Genomic DNA, 425 nt, shown 5'->3' with positions numbered 1-425 from the left:
CACAGATTGCTATGTGAATCAGGCTGGAAACACAGCTGATCACAGGCATGAGGACGAGGCATCGGGGCCCAAGCCCCCAGCCACAGCTGAAAGGACTGATGAGCAACCAGTGGAACTGGCTCTGATCCAAGGTGATCCAGCCTGCCTCTGTGAGCTGAGTCAATCAGCCAACACAGAACATTACCTACCACAGGTAGTGAAAGGACTACAGGTCCAAGAGACCTACACAGACGACGCTGTCCTGTCTCTATGGACAGACAGGTCTGCTATCAGTCAAGATCTTTATGAGTCTTTGACTGAAAACCAATCAGATTTAGACTTAGTTCAAAAGTCTTTCCGTTTCCCATTGGATCCAAATGGTAAACAAATGTTAAATGCTGTGGGAGTGATTAATTTACACTTGGTGTGGAACACTTGGTGTGGAA

The 425-nt window shown here is 47.3% G+C and overlaps 1 long non-coding RNA gene across 1 annotated transcript in view; it reads left to right on the top strand.

Annotated features, from left to right (window-relative positions):
* The first annotated feature begins 12 nt into the window (after positions 1 to 12).
* Positions 13 to 425, top strand: part of LOC106512380 (uncharacterized) — a 1,533-nt gene continuing 1,120 nt past the window's right edge. The window contains exon 1 of the long non-coding RNA XR_001309666.1: positions 13 to 211. This is a non-coding gene — a long non-coding RNA (uncharacterized LOC106512380). The remainder of the gene's footprint in view (positions 212 to 425) is intronic.

Source organism: Austrofundulus limnaeus, unplaced genomic scaffold (genome assembly GCF_001266775.1).
Source record: "Austrofundulus limnaeus strain Quisiro unplaced genomic scaffold, Austrofundulus_limnaeus-1.0 Scaffold6228, whole genome shotgun sequence".
NCBI lineage: Eukaryota > Metazoa > Chordata > Actinopteri > Cyprinodontiformes > Rivulidae > Austrofundulus > Austrofundulus limnaeus.
This window is presented reverse-complemented; position numbering and strand designations above follow the sequence as displayed.